Raw genomic sequence first — 21,983 nt, forward strand, 5'->3', positions numbered from 1 at the left:
TCAGGCGTCCTTGTCTGTCCTCCGACGGGCGGCCAGCTTGTGTTATCCCTGTTTCACTGGTACAGTTTCTTCAAGGGACGGACTTCATCAATATGTTCATACACTAAAACTTAACAAGGCTGAAAGAGACTTTAGGGTAACTGGGTGCGAAGTGACAGGAAAAAAGGGTCTTTAGCAAGGTGTGTTGGGAAGAAGAAGAAGGAGGAGGAGGAGGAGGAGGAGGAGGAGGAGGAGGAGGAGGAGGAGGAGGAAGAAGAAGAAGGAAGAAGGAAGAAGAAGAAGGAAGAAGAAAGACAAGGATCCATCTTGGGCAGGCTGGCTGAAGGCTGGCTGGGAGAGATGCCTTGGACTCCAGGGTGCCCTGCTGTGGAGAAAAAGATCCTTCTAAGAGGACCAAGCTGTAAGACCAGGACTTCCTCCATGTAGTCTGAAGGTGTAAATATGTGGATAGATTATATTTCTTAAAGCTGCGACAGTCTCCTCCGCATCTTCAATTCTCCAAAGGGGCATAAATCCTGGGACCCCTGAAATCCTGCTACTACTTGGCAGAGAGTCAGTGTGGCACCCACGTTCTGTCACAGTACTGGTTTCTTTTTAATGGCTGCTGTTGAATGGCTTTCAGCTTGGTCTTCTCGTTGGCTGCGTCTGGGTCTTTGCTATACATATGAACATCAGAAAAACCAGTGGCCCATTTCACGCATCCTCCTGTTTTCACAGCGGCCAGCCAGACGCCCAGAGGAAGCCCCAAAGCTGAGCCTGAGCACAACAGCCCGGACACTGAGATCCAGCGCCGAGGGCCTTCTGGCGGTTCCCTCACGGCGAGAAGCAAAGCTACAGGGAACCAGGCAGAGGGCCTTCTCGGTAGTGGCGCCCGCCCTGTGGAACGCCCTTCCATCGGAGGTCAGGGAGATGAACAACTACCTGACATTTAGAAAACACCTAAAGGCAGCCCTGTTTAGGGAAGTTTTTAATCTGTGATACTTTAATGTATTTTTATATTTGTTGGAAGCCGCCCAGAGTGGCCGGGGAAACCCAGCCAGATGGGCGGGGCATAAATAATAAATAACAACAACAACAACAACAATAATCTTAGCCACTTTGCAAGGCTTTTATCTTTGTACAGTAATGCGGGACGGAAATATTTTACCTAAGAAGGTAGAATGGCTTTTGCCTGTTGAGCTGTCGCGAAAAACTCTATAGAGGACAACTTTTTTTTTAATAAAGGTGACAGCCTTAAAGAACAAGCTTAGAATAAATGGAAAACTAATTATATACACCCCCAAATACTGCAAGCCGTGTTAACTTTCTAAAAGCAGACTCCAAAACATTCCGCTGAGCTTGGCCAGTGATTACAAAGGAGACAGCTGCCTTGAAAAGATGAACAATCACGAACTAGGGGGGCAGCGTTTGGGAAAGGGAATGACCTTGATTTATTTTTATTTAACAACCCTCTGCATTTGGGCTAGTGGCGGTGTTAGCTCAGGTCATCGCCAGACTTTCGCTGTTTTCGAGTGGAATTTCGTCGCTCACCGGCAAATTCAGGTAGCACAATTAAAGCCGATCGCACTTCCTTCCCAGAATTGGACGTTTTTCAACCAGGAAAGTGACAGGAAAGTGTGATATAACGTTTGCTCGACACAACGTCGTATGGCCTCTCGTAAGAACAGAAGGCGTTGCTGCTTGATCAGGCAAGTGGCCCATCAAGTCCATCGTCTGGTTCTCAAAGTGGCCAACCAGATTCCTGTGGGAATCCCTCTAGCAGCACATGAAAACAACAACCCTCTCGCCTTCTACGGTTTCCTCTGACGGCAGAAGCAGAACATAGCCCTGTAAATAAATCAGAACACATGCTCAATCAACAGAGGATGTTGCTAACCTTGGGCCAAAGAGTTACTATTGGTATATAAACGCGGCTGGTGCTGTTGTCTAAACCACTGAGCCTCTTGGGCTTGCTGATCGGAAGGTCGGCGGTTCGAATCCCCGTGACGGGGTGAGCTCCCATTGCTCTGTCCCAGCTCCTGCCAACCTAGCAGTTCAAAAGCATACCAGTGAGTGTACATGAATAGATACCGCTGCGGCGGAAGGTAAAAGGTGTTTCCGTGTGCTCTGGTTTCCAGCTCCCTCGGCCTGAAAGTGAGATGAGAGCCGTAACCCAAGAGACGCCTTTGACGGGACGTAACCTATCCATTCTTAAGGAAATCAGCCCTGAGTGCTCACTGGAAGGACAGATCGTGAAGCTGAGGCTCCAATACTTTGGCCACCTCATGAGAAGAGAAGACTCCCTGAAAAAAGACCCTGATGCTGGGAAAGATTGAGGGCACAAGGAGAAGGGGACGACAGAGGACGAGATGGTTGGACAGTGTTCTCGAAGCTACGAACATGAGTCTGACCAAACTGCGGGAGGCAGTGGAAGACAGGAGTGCCTGGTGTGCTCTGGTCTATAGGGTCATGAAGAGTCGGACACAACAACAACAACAACAACAACAACAACAACAACAACAACAACAACAACTTATTATTTATACCCCACCCATCTGGCTAAGTTTCCCCAGCCACTCTGGGCGGCTTCCAACAGGAAAGAACATTAAAATGCAATAATCTATTGAAAGCTTCCCTAAACAGGGCTGCCTTCAGATATCTTCTAAAAGTCTGGTAGTTGTTTTTCTCTTTGACATCTGGTGGGAGGGCGTTCCACAGGGCGGGTGCTACTACTGAGAAGGCCCTCTGCCTGGTTCCCTGTAGCTTTGCTTCCCGCAGTGAGGGAACCGCCAGAAGGCCCTCGGCGCTGGATCTCAGTGTCCGGGCAGAATGATGGGGGTGGAGACGCTTCTTCAGGTATACAGGACCGAGGCCGTTTAGGGCTTTAAAGGTCAGCACCAACACTTTGACTAAACGACTAAACAACAACAAACCATCCAGGGGTCCTTTACCTTTACCTTATTGGTATGTAAAGCCCTGAATGGCTTCGGACCAGTTTACCTGCCGGATTGCCTTGCCCCGTATATGCCCATTTGATCCCTTCAATCTGCAGAACGGGGATTGCCCTAGGTGCCACATTCCACATTTGTAATCAATCGATCACTTAGTGTGGCAGCACTAGGCGTCTTCGCTGTGCCCTTTTAGGCACCTGCTAAGAACATTTTTGTTTAGGCAAGCCTATCCAGGCATGTAGGTGCTGACGTGTTTTTGCCTTCTGTTGCTGTTAATTTTAATGGTGTTTTGCATGTATCAAATGGTTTTAAGCTTCTTCTTCTTTAATTGATAATTGTAACATTCTTTGTAAACCGCTTGGGGTTTTCCTCCAACCAACTGGTACATATAAATTTTGTTGCACGAACACAGCTTTGTGCAAGCAGATCAGGTTGAACGCTCAATAAACAGGTAGTCTGTGGGGAGGTCCGATGATGTACAACAGTGACCCAAAGTCATCCGTCACGGTGAGATTGGACGGCGGGTTAGACAGGAACCATCAAGGTGTTTCTTTGGAAATGCAGGTTCTACAAGAGGAAGCCATATACCGTACTTTTTTTTTTAAAAAAAAAAAAAAGCTCTTTGCTGTTTTGGCCTGAAGGATGGGTAGGGTGTTATGTGAAGAGTGAAAGAAATCCTCCTTACTTTTTTTTTTTTAAGAGATCTATTTAAAAACAAACAAATTAAGTGGAATGATTGTTGGCGAACAGGCTGACATTTGCTTTCATCTTCACCTGGTTCAGCTGGATTTTTTTTTTTAAAAAAGCTAAATAAGTTTGAAGTGGAAAAAGCTCCACCCTTTGCCTTCTATGCTGGACATTATTTGCTGGATCACCCACATGGGGTATTCCATCCCTCCTTCATGGAGCTGTGTATGGATGGATGGATAGATAGATACATAGATACTGTAGATAGATAGTGCTTTTTTATGGGTGTGTGTGTGTGTGCCAGGGGTATGCATACCCCTAAACATTTTGTGAATCTTTGTCCTTTTGTCCTTTTACTGTTTCCCAATTTGAACTATAGAATGGTGATTTTCTTGAGTCAAAATGAAAGTACCCCTAAATATTTTTTTAGAAAAAAGCACACACTCTCTCTCTCTCTCTCTCTCTCTCTCTGTGTGTGTATATATATATATTCTTATTCTTATTAAATTTTCTGTTTTACCATTTATAATACTCATTTAAACATCCTTAAAGTATCACTGACTTCCCTTCTTCTCTTTCCATGATTCATTTTGCATATCATAATTCCCTTCATATTTTACATAAACTAAACCATTCATTATTCCATTATTGCATCCATCAAAACTTATCTACACTGTTGAATTTATCTTAATTCTGCCAACATTTTCAAGTTTCCCCCATGTATTCAATAAACATTTTCCATATGTTTCTGTATGTTCTTCCCGTTCTCTTATTCCAGGGGTCAGCAACCTTTTTCAGCCGTGGGTCGCTCCACCGTCCCTCAGATCATGTGGTGGGCCGGACTATATTTTTGGGAAAATAATGAACGAATTCCTATGCCGCACAAATAACCCAGAGATGCATTTTAAATAAAAGCACACATTCTACTCATGTAAAAACACCAGGCAGCCCCCACAAATAACCCAAATAAAAGCACACATTCTACTCATGTAAAAACGCGCTGATTCTCGGACCATCCAGGGGCCAGATTTAGAAGGCAATTGGGCCGCATCCGGCCCACATGCCTAAGGTTCCAAGCTGTGCATATTCTGTCAACTTAAGTTGCCATTCTTCTTTGCCTGGGACCTCGCTTGTTTTCCATTTTGGGGCTAACAAAACACAGGCCACAGTAGTGGCATACATACCGTAAATCACCTTTTTTGACACCTGGGAATTTCTGTCTGAATTATCCCCATCAAAAAGGACTCTCCTTTTTTGGAAAAGTACTTTTAAACATTTTTTTCCAATTAATTATGGATCATTTCCCAATACTTTTTTACCCTTTTATAAGTCCACCACATATGAAAGGACATTTCCAATGAGGTTGAGGGAACATGGAGCTGTATATATCATCATAGGAAGCTGATGCCCTCCAGACGCTGTTGCACTACAATTCCCATAACCCCTTGGCTTATTAAAGAGATATCAACCTGGTCTCCCAGGTCCTAGTCCAGCACCCTAACCACTATACCGCACTGCCTCCTCACACGAGATAAAATGCACGAGACGTTTGCAAAAACGTGTTTCCTGCTTGGCAAGACAGCATTAAAGAATTGTGTAGGCTGCGAGAAATTCACACTCTGCTGAAGATGAGTTTTTGCGAGGGTGTTAAAAAAAAAATCCATTGCAAATTCATGCAGAGCTGCAGAGAGCCAGAGACTGCATAATGTGGAAGAAATCGAGATTGGCAGAGTTGCCCATGCTAAGCTTGCGATATGCAAGAGTTTGCATTTGCTGCCATTGCAAAATTGTGGCTTTTCCGGTTCCAGAATGCGGTGGGTGGAGGCCGTCCTTCTCAGTCTGCAACCGCTTGGTGATCCTAGTCTTTTGCAAGGCGGTGTGAAAAATAGGACTGGAGCAGCTCTGGCAAGAGAGAAATCGCTATTGAGCAAGGCCTAGATTTGCGGGTGTAGCAGAAGGCTCCTCTATGCTTGGAGCTTGCATATTTTCGGGAGGAATTCTCCTTCATCTCTGCCACGCCCAGCTTTGAAGCAAGGGGGGGGAGGATTTGCAGAGTTGCCACCCTCCTACCTGGCCAGCCACACCTTCCTTGCACCTGGAGGGGCTGGAGGCACCCTCAAAAGAACCTGTTCCAGCACTTGCCAAGCCGGTTTGGGCATTGGGAAGAGCTTGGCTGAGGTGAGGCGGTGGTGGTGGGGGATGGTGGGGTAGAAGAGAGGTGGTTTTATGGCTCCCTTGCCCAAAGCGATGATGAGTCAGGCCAGGTAACTCACAGAGTGTCAGGCCGACCTGTTCTGTGTCTTGTTTCCAAGTTGGCCAGGGAAGGCTCTGCTCTGAGCTGCCGGGGATTAACTTTGCTTAAGCTAACACCAGCCTGCATCCTGGAAGGCGTGGACCTGTGGCTGTGTGGTCAGAGGAGGTGTCTTGGGTTTACAGGCTGGTAATGATCCGAGAGCCAACAAGCTGCGACATCATCCGTTGGTTAAAGCGCTTGGTGTCTTCCCAGTGAAAATTCAAAGGGGTCTCCGCGTACCCTCCTACATTTCTCCAATGAAAATGGGGACGTCCCATTCCATAATGATAAGTTTACTGTTTAGACCCCACACACCTGACTGGGTTGCCCCCAAGCCATTCTGGGCAGCTTCCAACATATATAAAAACATTAGAAAACATTAAACACTTAAAATAAAAAAATAAAAAGCCCTTCCCTATACAGCAGGCATGTCCAAAGTCTGTTTCGGGGGCCTAATCCGGCCCACTGGTCGGTTCAATCCGGCCCGTGCGGCAGTTTATTTCCTGGGGTAAAATCCTAAAACAACAACAACAACAAAAACCCCTCAACAACTTCAATCCTAAAAGAAACTCAACATCCTAAAAAAAAAAAAGGTTAACAACTTCGGTTGGCCCTTTGGTTGGCCCTCGCGGCCCTTCATTTCATCAAATCTGGCCCTCTTTGAAAAAAGTTTGGACACCACTGCTATACAGGGTTGCCTGCAGATGGTTCAGATGTTGGATAACTCCATACCCTTCAACATTTCTCCAGTGAAAATAGGGACATCCTAAGGATAAGCAGCACATTCCAGGATCAAATCAGAAACCGGAATGCCTTCGCTAAATCAGGAGCACCCATGGAAAATTGGCACACTTGGAGGATCTGTCTTTGTCGTGGGGAAACTGAAAAGACAGGCTATTGTTTGCAACCGGCTTTCTTCTCTCCCTCTGTGGACGGTTGGGCTGGGCCTGATTCTGAGAGTATTCTTACAAAAGTTGGGCCATAAGTTCCCTGCAGCAATAGGTGAACAAGTCCTTCCTTTCCGCTGCCCTAGATCTTCAAACATTCAGCTCCATGGGATGGCTGGGTAGCCTTGCAGCCTTGCAGACCTGCCTGGGGGCTTCCTGGAGGCATCAGGCTGGCCCCTGTGAGGAAAGAGATGCTGGACATTGTGAGCCATGGGCCCGATCCACCAGGATCTTCTTACACTATTATATTTAATTGCACTACAAACTACCATACCCCATGGCAACAGGGTGCCCTATATGACAATCATAGGAGGCCAAGGTCCCTTTGCTCCCCACCCCTCATAAAATATATGAGGGCCCCCCATCCAAAGTTGATGGGCATTGGCATTCAAATGGTGTGCATGCACTGTGTCATGTGATCGATTGTGCAGGGCAAGGCTTACCTGCCCCCCTCAATATTTTATTCAAGTTGGAACCCCGATGACAATCATGTTTGGACATGGACATAGCCAGGATTTTTGTTGGGATGGAAGGCTTTTGTTAGGGGGGCCAGAACCTTAGATTTGTATTGATTTGGGGGGGCTGCTGTCCCCCCTGCCCCTCCTTGGCTACGCCCATGCATTCGGGCCACCCCCAACTCAACTTTGAGTTCAGCAGTAGGGCCTTCTGTGGGACTCCGAAGCTTGCCAGCCTGCCCCACACAGCTGGCACAAAGCACAGCACTCCATCTGCACTGTTTTGGTCTGACCCAACAGGGCTCTCTATCTGCATGGGAGGCAGTTGGTGATAGCGATGTTTGTCCAAACCAGCAAGCGGCCAGAGGGAGCTCCTCATCTGCTCTGCCAGCTTTAGGGTGGGATTTGGAGAGAAAGAGAAAGAGTTGTCGGAACACGTCTAAGTGAAAGTTTGATAGTGCAAGGCAAAGCCAGGTGGCTAAAACAAATACCAACGTTTCCGGGAGTTTGTCATGGAGCACTCAGACCAGGTGGATGATGGTCTGTTTTCAGTGAGGGGAGTCTCTCAAGGTGCTGAGAATATATCTCACAAGTCTGGAGGTCCAGAAGCCAAGTGTGGCCCTCCAAGCCATGCTACCAGGCCCTCAGGATCCCCCCCAATATTCAGAGAATGGGTGGCTACGTTATGGCTTGCATACCATTTTTTAAAAGGTGAGTTAGAGAGGGTCATCTTAAATCTTCAGCTGAGATGCTTTAGTTGAGATTCCTGCATTGCTTAGACGACCCTTGAATTCCCTTCCAATTCCATGATTCTGTGAAATCAAACCAAAACAGATTTCTCCCTCTACTTTCCCAACAGGCAAGCCCTCTCTGCTCGCGCAGCAAAGCCAGTTTGGCGAACCAGCTTCTGCTGTGCTGGCACCCGTTCCGTTTGCGTAGGGGAAGCACGTACAGAAGGAATGTGATCGAAGGGCACTTAAGCCAGGAGATCATCCGAGGCATGTTTGGACTGGGGCAGGAGGATTAGCCTGAGAAGAGAAGAAAAGAAGGGGAAGAGAAGGTTTTGGTGTGGCTGAAACAGGAGGGGTGGGAACGGAAAGCATGTGCGATGCGCCTATTGTCTACATGGCAGGAGGAAATGCATTCTGAGTGGTGCAGAAGGTGTGGGGACACTGTAGGAGTGGCAAGGCATTCATTCATTCATTCATGAGTGCAGGTGCCCTCCAGATGTTGGTGAACTCCAGCTGCCGTCAACCCCAGCCAGCACGGCCGATGGTCAGAGATGATGGGAGTTCAACATCAGCTGCTGAGCCACAGCGTTGGCCAAGCCATATTAACCTTAAAAGAAAAGTAAAGGTAAAGGACCCCTGACAGTTAAGTCCGACTCTGAGGTTGCGGCACTCATCTCGCTTTACTGGCCAAGGGAGCCGGGGTACAGCTTCCGGGTCATGTGGCCACTGGCCAGCATGACTAAGCTGCTTCTGGCGAACCAGGGCAGCACGCAGAAACGGTGTTTACCTTCCCGCCAGAGTGGTACCTATTTATCTACTTGCACTTTGAGGTGCTTTTGAACTGCTAGGTTGAAAGGAGCTGGGACTGAGCAACGGGAACTCACCCCATCCGTTGCGTGAGCACTGTATATAGAGGTCCTGGGCTGCCTAGGCAAACTGAAACTCTCTCAGCCTTGCTGATGTGGTCCATAGGAAAGCAGAGCAAGATGTTTGGCACCAGCTGGGCTGCAAGAGTTGCCGGAAGGAGGCATGCAAGGCGCCACCCAACCATCTTAAAATAAATAATTGTTGTTGTTGTTTAGTCGTGTCCGACTCTTCGTGACCCCATGGACCAGAGCATGCCAGGCACTCCTGTCTTGCACTGCCTCCCACAGTTTGGTCAAACTCATGTTCGTAGCTTCAAGAACACTGTCCAATCATCTCATCCTCTGTCGTTCCCTTCTCCTAGTGCCCTCAATCTTTCCCAACATCAGGGTCTTTTCCAGGGAGTCTTCTCTTCTCATGAGGTGGGCAGAGTATTGGAGCCTCAGCTTCACGATCTGTCCTTCCAGTGAGCACTCAGGGCTAATTTCCTTCAGAATGGATAGGTTTGATCTTCTTGCAGTCCATGGGACTCTCAACAGTCTCCTCCAGCACCATAATTCAAAAGCATCAATTCTTCAGCAATCAGCCTTCTTTATGGTCCAGCTCTCACTTCCATACATCACTACTGGGAAAACCATAGCTTTAACTATATGGACTTTTGTAGGCAAGGTGATGTCTCTGCTTTTTTAAGATGCTGTCTAGGTTTGTCATTGCTTTTCTCCCAAGAAGCAGGCCTCTTTTAATTTCGTAACTGCTGTCACCATCTGCAGTGATCAAGGAGCCCAAGAAAGTAAAATCTCTCACTGCCTCCATTTCTTCCCCTTCTATTTGCCAGGAGGTAATGGCAATAATAATAATAATAATAATAATAATAATAATAATATTAATGGCAAATAATAATTTTATTTATTATTATTTATTTTATTTATTATTATTATTTATTTTATTTATTTCCCTAGCCACTCTGGGCGGCTCACAGCATATATCAAAACCTTAGGGCTCTACTCTGGGTATAGCACATAGTTTAACTATGGAACTCACTGCCACAAGATGTAGGGATGGCCACCTGCTGGGGTGGCTTTAGAAGAGGGATAGACAAATTCATAGAGGGGCGCGGGTGGCGCTGTGGTCTAAACCATTGAGCCTCTTGGGGTTGTCGATTGGAAGGTCAGTGGTTAAAGCTTCTGCCAACCTAGCAGTCCGAGAGCACACTAGTGCAAGCAGATAAATAGGTACCGCTGTGACGGGAAGGTAAACAGCATTTCCGTGCATTCTGGTTTCCGTCACAGTGTCCAGTTGAGCCAGAAGCGGTTTAGTTCTGCTGGCCACATGACCCGGAAAGCTGTCTGTGGACAAACGCCGGCTCCCTCGGCCTGAAAGCGAGATGAGCGCCGCAACCCCATAGTCGCCTTTGACTGGGGTCCTTTACCTTTTTAATATAATTAGAACCGTAAACAAAAATATACGAATGGAACGTTTGCAGAGAAGGTTCCAATTTGGTTTGTGAAGCAAGGATGCTGTTGGAAGGCTCTGCATGACTGGAAGAACCTGGGGAAGGGAGGGAAGCTCTCATTGTGCCCTATCAATAGGGACCTAAGAGAATAACAAAGCAACCCCACCCTGCAGAAACAAAAGGATTTTCCCCCCTCCGGAACACACACCTGGTAAGCCAACAGACCTAGGCCTTTGATTTCCAGCCGTACAGACATTTGAGCGCTTTTCCACAGGGGCAGATCATGTTCCAGCTGCCGTTCTGCCTTGGCTGCGAACCTTTTTCCAAACGAAAACCAGTCCAATTTGGGTTGTCTGGATCTTTCGGGGTGTGTGTGTGTGTAATGTGGGTCGTACCATACACATAAAGCACTCTTATGCTGTTCGTTGAAAGAAGATTATATGAAAATGATCTACCGTTGGTATCTAACACGGAGTAAAATTGCGAAAAGGTACAAAACAAGTTCAAAACTTGCGTTGGAAATGTAAAGAGATGGAGGATACTTTTTACCATATGCGGTGGACATGTACATTGGTAAAGGCTTTCTGGGAAATGATAAATAATGAAATAAAGAAAATGTTTTTGTTAAAAAAAAAAACCAGAAGCCTTTTTACTAGGTATAATAGGTTAAGAGTTACCAAGAGAAGATAAAATACTTTTTTAAAAATGTATGCAACGACGGCAGCGGAAATGCTACTAGCCCGGAGATGGAAGGAGGAGTAGCAACGAAAGAAAAATGGCACATGAAACTCATGGACTATTCAGAGATGGCGAAAGTGACGGGAAAGATCCAAAACCAGGAAGATCGAGTATTTTCTAAAGACTGGAATAAATTTGTAGTTTATTTAAAAGATCACTGTAAACAGTTATAATCTTCGGCACGGATGTAATGACACTTGCAATGTGGCAATTACTTATGATAATTATGGTTATTTAAAATAGATGGATAATGGTAAAAGATGCAGCAAATCTAATCTTAAACATGGAACCCATGGAGGGAGGGAAGGAGGCCTGAAGGTTCAAAAGAACCTTGTACTTTAATGTTTGAAATGGTACGGTAATGTTAAAATGCTTAAAATATGAAAAAAAAACCCAATCAAAAATTATTTTAAATATATATATAAAACACTATTACGCTACTCATAACCATCCTGGCTTCCCCCAAGGAATCCTGGGAACTGTAGTTAGTCCCACTCAACCACCTCGATTGTTTTGGCTGCCCTTTCCTGAGCTTTTCCTGAAGCAGAATGCTTCTCCCAAGACTTATTTCAGAAGGGGAAGGTTTTTTTGGAATACTGAGGGCACCAAGGAAGGCCTCCGTGAACACATGCCTGCCCATGGGCACCACATTGGGAACCCCTGTAAAGTGAGAGTGGGGGCCAAAGTTGCGGAAATCGCATCCAGAACCTGCCTTGTGGTGCAGACCTCTGTCCAGACTACCCTCACCTTGATCCGAGCAGGAAGTCCTCAAATGGAAGGAACATCTGCATGCAAATCTCCCTCGAATACAAGTTTCTCAGGGACTAACCCACTTCTGCGGCTCACTGTTTTGCACATCTGAAACGTCACTCGAGAAAACCCAGCAAAGAAGTTTCCGACATTTGGACACGTTTACAGTTCTGCCGAGCTTCTCCAAGAAACATCAGACTTAAACCCTCGCCGCCCCTCTCCCTCCTCAGAGCCAGGTCTTTTGCAAAACAGATGGTCTGGCTTTGTGAAAGTCGGGAGCAGCAGAATGAAAAGACTCCATTCCCCCTCCTTATTCTCATTTGTCTGCTTTCCTGCCCAAATGGAAACAGAGCAAACTTGGCAAAGCTCAATGCAGACAGAAATCAAGATTGAGCGTCATATTTCCTGCTCTTGGGAGCACTGCCTTCTCAGCGATGTGTGTGCTTTATGGGGAAAGGGATTTGCACACCCACCCCATTGTGTACCCACAACCTTCCCCCTTCCTTTTGGTGAATTGGGCTAAAGGCCTCTCCTTTTTTATGGACCAAACGGAACTCAGCAACAGGTTGTGTGTGATCCGATCCAGTTTGCATTGAAAGGGCAAACCTGACTAAATTGCACTTCCCGAAACAATACACAAACCCAAACACAGCTTTTGCCCTTATCTGAATTCTGCCCTGCCGTTCTCTAGCCAAGTCACATGTGCACAAATGCGGGGAAGTGTGCACAAAAATGCAGAGATCAGTGAAATCAACACAAAACAATACACTTCCATTGGGGGAAATTGCTTTGCATGTGGAGACCTTTTAACCACCCCCCAAGAAATAAATTCAGGCAAGACTCAATTTTTTGGTTTGGTTTCTGGAAGAACTGAGGCCGCAACTTTATTGATTGCAATCAAGTCTTTATCAATGACTGGGATGATGGGCTTGAGGGCATCCTGAGCAAGTTTGCAGATGGCACCAAATTGGGAGGGGTGGCTAATACTTAACAGATTAGACAACTGGGCCAAAGCAAACAAGATGAATTTTAACAGGGAGAAATGTAAAGTACTACACTTGGGCAAAAAAATAAAAAAATAAAAAATGAAAGGCACAAATACAGGATGGGAGACACCTGGCTTGAGAGCAGTACATGTGAAAAGGATCCAGGAGTCTTGGTAGACCACAAACTTGACATGAGTCAACAGTGTGATGTAGCAGCTAAAAAAAGCCAATGCCATTCTGGGCTGCATCAATAGGAGTATAGCATCTAGATCAAGGGAAGTAATAGTACCACTGTATTCTGCTCTGGTCAGACCTCACCTGGAGTACTGTGTCCAGTTCTGGGCACCACAGTTCAAGAAGGATACTGACAAGCTGGAACGTGTCCAGAGGAGGGCAACGAAAATGGTCAAAGGCCTGGAAACGATGCCTTATGAGGAATGGCTTAGGGAGCTGGGTATGTTTAGCCTAGAGAAGAGAAGGTTAAGGGGTGATATGATAGCCATGTTCAAATATATTAAAGGATGTCATATAGAGGAGGGTGAAAGTTTGTTTTCTGCTGCTCCAGAGACCGGACACGGAGCAATGGATTCATGTGTGCAAAACCTTAAAACAGCCTAATGGGGTCTGGGCGTGTTTGGTGTCCATGGGACACTGACTGACAGCTGGGGGAGGGAACGGAAAACCAGGTGGGAGGTGGGACGGAATGGAGAAACCTGAAGCGGGGCATGGCTGGCTGAGATAAGTGGAATAGCAAACAGGAGCACTCAACATTGCAACATTTTCTGCTGCAAATCCTGATTGTTTGCTTTTCTTTCTTTTTTTTACAAAAATATAAACAGAGTGTTAAGTAGAGACAGACAGCAGACATTCCTACCAGCCAGAAGGTTGCTCAAAGAATGACTTCAACAAGTTTCAGTCCACACCAGCTAGAAATTCACAATTTTCTCTCTTCCCCTGCAAACTTCTGGATCTTTTTGACATTATTTATTTGAGGTAGGGGTGGGGATGGGGAGCAACACACACACTACCAATGCCCATATGTTTTTTGGGGTGGGGAAAGCTTACTTCTGCCATATTGCACCCTCTTTCCTCTGGGAAACCCCAGAATAACACCTGAAACAGGCTTCTGTATCTCTGTCCATCAAAATTCCTTCTCTGCCTCCTTTCATCAGCTGGAGGGATATCACTTTCTTCAAGTCCAGGTGGGCATCTCATTCAAAACACACACAGAGAGACACCCAGCTATCAGGGCTGGCGAAACGACACCAGCCAGCCATGCTGGAGCAGGAAGCGGCAAACCACTTATCAATATGATGTAAATTCTTGTAACCCATCCTGGGAGCTCATGCTGGAGGGCAGGTAAGAGATCCAGTAACTAGCAATGATAGCGATGACATCAAAGGAATCCCAGGCCGGCAGCTGCAACACTAGCATGTTTATTTCTGTTTTGACAGGGCTGCAGGGCTGCATTTTTGCAGCAGGGCTAAGCGAAGCCAATGACGCATGCCCGTTGCTGCCGTTCACCACGTCCGGGCTGTCAAACCACAGCAAAGCCTAGCCCTGCCCTGCTGTGTTTGGTCAAATCCAGTCCTTCATCACTCCCGATCTCCTTCTCCCTCGAGTCACTCCTCACTGGCTAACTTTAGGTCGGAGCCGGCCCTACCGGGAGGCACGCTCAACATCTCAACTCAGGCAGCTGGTTGGGAGGCGCAGCCAAATGAGCTTCCTCTCCCCACCCATTGCACACTGTTGCCTCTGTGAACCCTGCAGGCAGCTGCTTTGCTGGTCTGTCGAGGGCCAGGCTTGCAACTGAAGCCTCTCTGCCAGCTGGGCACCCCAGCACCCAGTTGGCACCCTGCTAGAACCCCTGGTGCTGCTATTCATAGAGCACCCATTCTAACTCACAGAGAGGTCTGATTCTGCTGCATCAAGCTAAGCCTTTCCAGTGCATCACTTTCCTTCTGGCAAAAAGCCCCATCTTTAGGAGGAAGCTGGTTTGTTGTGCAAAACCTCCTGGTCCGATTTAACCGCGGGACCAGGATTTGTTGGTATGAGATTGGATCTTACCAGCAAAGCGGCAACAGTCTCGATGGTCCCCAAGACCTGCTTGGCTTCAACACAGTGGCAGTTTTGCCACCGCCCCCTGCCGACAAGAGCAAGCAGTAAATCGCACCGAGTGAGTTGTAGTTAACTTTTCATTAGCAGAACAGGATCGGCTCGGGAGCGTCAGGCCTAATGAGCTCAGCAACTCGGGTCTTGCCCCCATGAAACAGTTGCCGAGACTAAAGGTCCTCACCTTCCCATAGCTGCCTAAGTCCCCTCCTCTCCAGGGTTCTACCCCAAGCAATCTGAGACTGTGTCTGCAGGCCTGCCTTTGCTCCTCCTGTTTCATGCCTCTCTTGGTCCAGGGAGTTAAGGCAGGAGGGGAGCTTGTTGCAGAAAAAAAGGAAGACATCTCTGCCTCTTCACCAGCCTGACTCATTTCTGCCTCTTGACCTCCTTCAGCCTACTTTCCTGCTTCTGTTTCTGCTTCTGCCTCTGATTCTGGACTTCTCTCTGCCACAGACTCCCCCCGCTCACTAAACCCTGTTACCTCTCTAGCTTCCAACACCTCCTCTTCCCAGTCTTCTCCCTCTGACTGTTCCACCACCCCTCCCCGGACTCTGAGCCTTCCTCCCTTGATGGTTCCCCAGCTGGTTCCTCCCACCACTCCTCAGCTTCCAACCAGTCGATGGCACCCACACTACAACTCCCATCAGTCACAGCCAGGCTGCCGGATCCGGCCCAATCGCCTTCTAAATCCGGCCCGTGGACGGCCCGGGAATCAGCGTGTTTTTACATGAGTAGCATGTGTCCTTTTATTTAAAATGCATCTCTGGGTTATTTGTGGGGCCTGCCTGGTGTTTTTACATGAGAAGAATGTGTACTTCTATTTAAAATGCATCTCTGGGTTATTTGTGGGGCATAGGAATTCGTTCATCCCCCCCCTCAAAATATAGTCCAGCCCCCCCACAAGTTCTGAGGGACAGTGGACTGACACCCCCCTGCTGAAACAGTTTGCGGACCCCTGAGCTAGAGGGCCACAAGCTTGCCATTCCTGGGATAAAGGCACACAGGAAGCTGGAGGCAGAACGACCCACATCTAGGTGCAGTCAGGTAGGTGGGTTTAACCAGAAAAGGTGCAACGGTGATTATTAGCAAACATCTAGCAAATGGCTTGTGATCCAGCTCAGTGGCTTGTAGGGACCTCCAAAATCATGCCTACGGAATGAGGTCATGGTTCTGGCAACTCGGCTGCGTCCGGTCCGGTAATAACATTTCCAGAGGTAACTCTGCAGCTTATCTTGGCAGTTCCCGGCGGGAGTCTTTGCTGGGGCTTAAAAGTCGCTTGCAACGCTAGTACCAAAAGAGCATTTGAGGAACACAGGGCGCTGTCTTACACATAGTCAGACCGAGGGGTCTGTTGAGCTTAGTATCGCTTACACCAGGGGTTGGCAAGGTTTATCTTGCCTGGGACGGATCGGTCCTGTGGAGATCCCTCTGTGGGCCGGATCACATGCCTGCCTGCAATTTTCAGCCTCTGTGCATGTGCAGATGTGATTTCTGGTGCTGCGGAAGCGAGACCCCGCGCTGTGCTGCCCCGATTTAGCGCAGCGCATGAGTGGGTGGCTCGGTTCAGGGGCGGCCCATGGACCGGTCAAACGACTTCCGTGGGCTGCTTCCAGCCCATGGGCCTTAGGTTGGTGACCCCTGGTCTACACTAATTGGCAGGAGCTGGGAGCCCCCACCCCCACCCTGTGTGTGTGTCTAACTTAGAGATGCCACTCGGGAATGAACCGAGGACGTTTCGCTCGCAAAGCTCATGCTTGTCCGTGGTGCTGGACCACTTTTGGAGAAAAGAGGAAAAGCTAACACCGGAGGCTGTGACCCAGGGCCTTAAAGGGCAGGATGGAGGGGGACGCACCCCTGGTTGCTCCCAACTCACGTCTCCCATGCAACCATCTAGCAAAACAACAAAAACAGGACAGCCTTGTAGTATGATATCACCCCGTCTGGCACTTCCCCATGCCTTGCGAGTGGCATCAGTCAGGGAACAGGGTGGGGGCACTCCAAGCTGCCATGCGCTCTCGACATATCAAGGACGATTTTTGGCTTCCACATTCTGCGGCCCTGACTGTGCAGCCTCTCCTGTGGCTTCTGCGAGGGACGCCCTGTTAACACCCCTGCTCTCATACCAAAGCCTGCGCTCTCCACTGTTATTACGCATCACCAAAAGGCTTTGGGTTTGACAGTCGTAGGTTGCATTTGTTTATCTTTACGATTCTCTCCCCAGTTTCTTCAAATTGCAGAAGTGTAGAGTTGGAAGGGACCCCCAAGGGTCATCTAGTCCAACCCCCTGCAATGCAGGAATCATGGCTAAAGGATCCCTGGCAGATGGCTATCCAAACGCTGCCCAAAAACCTCCAGGGAAGGAGAGTCCACCAGCTTCTGAGGAAGGTCGTTCCACTGCCGTGTGGCTCTTACCATCAGAAAGGTTTTCCTAATGTTTAGCTGGAATCTCCTTATGAGATGGAGAGGAAAGGAGATTTGAAAGCCTAGGCAGCAAATCCCCTTCTAGTGACGGTTATATCTGACAAGGAAGGAAGGAAGGAAGGAAGGAAGGAAGGAAGGAAGGAAGGAAGGAAGGAAGGAAGGAAGGAACATTGCACTCTTCTGTTTCACACATTTTTTGAGCATTCATCCCGATTTGCTTCCACAAAACTTATGTTAGATGACAATGATCACAATTCCAATAATTTATTCCCAAATGGCCTTCTATTTTTCTGCCGTCTCCATATCAGCTGCGACTAGGGCTGGATTTAGGTTTGATGAGGCCCTAAGCTACTGAAGGTAATGGGGCCCTTTATATGTCTAGCTGTCCTTTGTCAACAACAGATTGTCGCTGTTTTTTTGTGTTGAATATATGCTATGTGGTAATTTATGGACCTAACAGGTATCCTAAGCCATTTGCACATAACAAAATATGTATTTTATCAAAGTAATTGTTGAACTGAAATACAGTTAAGAAGAGGTATCCAGTTTTTTTTCCCTTTAAGTTTTTTCGGGGCCCCCAAGAGACTGGGGCACTAAGCTATAGCTGGTTTAGCTTATACATAAATCTGGCACTGGCTGTGACACGCAAGCTATACATCCTGGCTACCAGCCCCTTAGATATGCCGTCCACTGAGTTCAGCAACATTTCAAAGGTATAAAAGGGTCCTCAGAGCCTGTTCACGGAATGAAATCTCCAACCTTCTGCCATTATTCCGAAATGTGTGCCTATGCACTTAAATTAGCATGTGCAAATATTAAGCAAACTCTTCCTCTTGTTTTGGCAATGCTTCCCCTTTGTGTAGGCAATGCACAACCCTGGCCACCCTTGGTAGAACTGACTTGGGTGTCATGTTCCACTGGGTGCCCTCCGGGGATAGAGGGAGCCAATCGCTGGAAGCCTCAGCCTCTAACCAAAACACTCATTGAGGAGAGCAGAGCTAAAGGTGGAGTCCAGTGCAATGCAAGCCAGGTTCAAGCCCAGGGAATCAGCTGAGGCCAAAACCAGCCTCCAGAGTCAAGTCCAACCCTACATGCAGCCCAGGCAGCAAGGAAACAAGACTAGGTTTGGAAACCACGAACCAGAAGCCTGTATTGTTTTCAGGAATGAGAAGACTCAAGAGGGAGACCTTCTATATTCAGGCCTCCAAGACCACGCCTGAACCACAGGTGAAGGAAGTTGCTCATGAGGAATCCTCCTGACCAGGGCCGGTGCTGGGGATTTTTGCACCCTAGGCGAGATCACCTTCTGGTGTGTGTCCCCCCCCAGTGTCTGCCTCCTCCCTGCGGGCCTGGCCTAGCCTTCACCCCCTTCCCTTCCCAGCGCCCCTCCCGCTTACCTGTGACACCGACGGCTGGATTGCTCTCGCCGCCCTCGGGCTTCAGCCACGGACCCCAGGTTGCAACAGCAGCTGCTCCCACCTGCCCGAGAAGTAGAGCGTGGCAACGGCTCCTGGAGCTGAAGGCTAGACTCTGGTGTGCCCGCCACGGGAAGGGGCTGCTCTCACCCCACGTGTCCTCCACACGCTGCTGCCCTCAGAGCTCCGGGCATGCCTGGGCTGCACCGGTGCCGCTGCTGCCTCCCGCCCTGGACGCGGGTAGGTGGCATTGGGGCACAGCGGCCGCGTGGCAGAGCGAGTCCTGCGAAGCCAGCAGCGCTCCCCATCGTGCCAGCGCCCCCTCCATTTTGGCGCCCTAGGCAACTGCCTAGTTCGCCTTAATGGACGCGCCGGCCCTGCTCCTGTCGAGCTTTATGAGGATTTTGGGTCCTTAGACACAGGCTACATTGCTGCTTTTGGGCCTGGACCTTTTGGTGACCTTGGCAGACTGCCACACCTGACCTGAAGTCTCCACGTTTACCGGGCCTCCTCCAAGTGGCAGGCAGAGGGCTTGCCTCTCCAGGTGGGCAAGAGTGCCTTTCATAAAGAGATTAAGAAGTCCGCAAGCTTCAGCCTGGCAGAAGCCGGCTGAAAATTATAGCAGAGACACTCGGGAGGATCTGCCTCCCTCCACTTCCCTCTCCCAATTAACCTCCGTCTCCAGGGGGTGTGGGTGCTGAAAACCTCAGGGTCTGGGATGCTCCTGACCTGGCAAGCCCACCTGGAACGAAGGGGCTTTGGGCTAGCATAGCCTACCTTACAGTTTTGTCGTTAAAGAGTAAATGAGAAAAGGTGGAGAATCCTTATAAACACCACCTTATAAACACGGGGGGCGCTGTGGCTTAAACCACAGAGCCTAGGGCTTGCCGATCATAAGGATGCCGGTTCGAATCCCCGCGACGGGGTGAGCTCCTGTTGTTCGGTCCCAGCTCCTGCCAACCTAGCAGTTTGAAAGCACGAAGTATAAGTAGATAAATAGGTACTGCTCTGGCGGGAAGGTAAACGCCGTTTCCGTGCGCTGCTCTGGTTCGCCAGAAGCGGCTTAGTCATGCTGGCCACATGACCTGGAAGCTGTACGCCGGCTCCCTCGGCCAATAAAGCGAGATGAGCACCGCAACCCTAGAGTCGTCCGTGACTGGACCTAATGGTCAGGGGTCCCTTTACCTTTACCTAGATTCCTTGGAGTGAGAGTGGGATAAAAATGGAGTCAACCTATGGAGACTTACGTATGATGGGGATGTGCTGGGTTTTTCCAGTTGATATCAGGCTCTTCCCCTTAAATGTTATTACATTTCAGGAGCAGCTGGCTTTGGAGCTGGTTGGCTGATTGATTTTATGTCTCTCCTTCAGCTATAGCGCCTGGTTGGGAGCCAGAGAACATGCCCCTCTTGAAGCACAAACCTCTCAGTGTTCTTGGACAAAGACGCTTTGGACGGAGCATGGATGTCCCTCAACTATAATTCACTTAGTTTGAGCTTCTTCCAACCAGCAAGTCAGCTGTTTTTTAGCTAAGCTGATTTGCTAAGTTGGCAAAATCGGTAGTTTGTTCTGAAGAGATGCTGCTACTTCCTATTGCCTGTGTGATGACATTTATTAATATTATTATATTTCCATCTTACCTTTCTCCCAATGGAGTCCAGGGCAGCAAACACCTCAATGGCAAAACAATAGGATTAAAAATAAAATGAAACATATTTAAGATATTTTTTTAAAAAACGTATTTATAAATGATGATGATAAATAAAATGTTAAAAACATTTTTGTTTAGACAAGCCTACCCAGACATGTGTTGTTGTTGCTTAGTCGTTTAGTCATGTCCGACTATATTTATAAATAATAATGATGATAAATAAAATGCTAAAAGCATTTTTGTTTAGACAAGCCTACCCAGACATGTAGAATGCTTTAAATCTGATTTTATGCCTTTAGTTTATTGCTGATTTCTTTTTTGAATGTTTTAAATAGTTGCTTTTGACTGTTTCTACCGATACAGTGTTCTCGAAGCCACCAACATGAGTCTGACCAAACTGCGGGAGGCAGTGCAAGACAGGAGTGCCTGGCGTGCTCTGGTCCATGGGGTCACGAAGAGTCGGACACGACTAAACAACTAAACAACAACAACAACCAATACAGTGGTACCGTGTTTCTCATATTATAAGACATGTCTTATATTTATTTTTTCCTCAAAAAAACACACTATGGCTTATTTTCAAGGGATGTCTTATTTTTTTCTTCCTTCTCCTGCTGCGGCCGGCATTGCTGCTGCACCTATCACTATGTCTTATTTTCGGGGTATGGCTTATATTCCTTGAATGCTTAAAAATCCTGCTATGGCTTATTTTATGCGTATGTCTTAAAATATGAGAAACAGGGTACCTCGGAACTCAAACAGCTCTGTTCTCAAACATTTTGGCTCCCGAACGCCGAAAACCTGGAAGTAAGTGTTCTGGTTTTTGAACATTCCTCGGAAAACAAACGTCCCACACGGCTTCCGCTGTGCAAAAACCAATCTGAAGCCGTGCCTCAGAACTTGAATGTTTTGGAAGTTGAATAGTCTTCTGAAACGGATTACATAATACCTGTAATGTTATTGCTTTATTCCCTTTGCAAATCGCCTTGAGGGTTTTCCCTTGAATAATCAAGTGATATATAAATTTTATGAAAGGAAATAAATAGAAGCAAAATAGATTGTCATCGCAGCACGTGCATTGTAAGGTACAAGTCCCTGCCCTGAGCACATTACAGTCTAGAAAAACAGGGGTGGATGCTAGAGTAGAGATTCCTGCATTGCAGGGGGTTGGACTAGATGACCACTGGGGTCCCTTCCAACTCTACAGTTCCATGAATCTATGATAGGTGCAGGTTAAACAGGAGACCAAAGATAGGATAATAAAGGCACAGGGCACAGTTTCTCAAACACCTTGACTTCACAGACCCCTTGATGAACAAATAAAGTCATTGTCGACCCCAAAGCCTTATCAATAAAAATTAAAGTATGTATTTTTTAAAATTAATATACAAGAAGGACATCAGAATTATTCTTTTTGTACTGTAAAAAAGAATGGGTTAAAAAAGTGAAACTCTGGATTGCCTTGGACTAGTCACTGCCTCTCAGCTGAGCCTACCTCGCAGGGTTGTTTTTGCGGGGATTAAATGAGGAGGGGGAGAACTGCACCTTGA

This window comes from Zootoca vivipara, chromosome 14, assembly GCF_963506605.1.
Source record: "Zootoca vivipara chromosome 14, rZooViv1.1, whole genome shotgun sequence".
Classification (NCBI taxonomy): Eukaryota; Metazoa; Chordata; class Lepidosauria; order Squamata; family Lacertidae; genus Zootoca; species Zootoca vivipara.